This window comes from Silurus aristotelis (genome assembly GCF_946808225.1).
Source record: "Silurus aristotelis genome assembly, chromosome: 2".
In the NCBI taxonomy this organism is placed as follows: Eukaryota; Metazoa; Chordata; class Actinopteri; order Siluriformes; family Siluridae; genus Silurus; species Silurus aristotelis.
Window position 1 is genome coordinate 16,627,949 of NC_139575.1, and position 537 is coordinate 16,628,485.

Sequence of the window (537 nt, forward strand, 5' to 3'; positions counted from 1 at the left end):
GGAAATAAGTTAAAAAAAACAAACTAAAAAAACTCCAGAAAGGACGAAGACAAGAATATGTCGAAGTTCTATCTCTTCTGGCACCTCAGATCGAGAGCTGAGCTGGTTGTTTTATAAGGAGCAATGCGACAGATGCAGCTTACGAACAAGCCATGAACAAGGTGCAACAGAGAAGATAAAGGTATAATAATAATGGTGCAAGCGATTGTGCTTTCCTGTCACAGTGGAAAGGATGCACATCTGATGCTGTATGGAATATGAACTGATTCATGTGAGAAAGAAACTGAGAATGCAATATGAAACGCATCATATATCAAAAAGAGTTGGTAAAAAAAAGCCTGTTGTACTTAAGAGTAATGGGGAAAAAATGTACTGAAGAGTATATTTTTGGACATTAGGAACCACAGACTTGAAGAAGGGTTTATACTGTGGAATAACAGAAATCACACACACAAACACACACACACACACACACACACACACACACACACACACACCACATTACATTTCACCTTCCCTTCATAAAATAACAGCCTC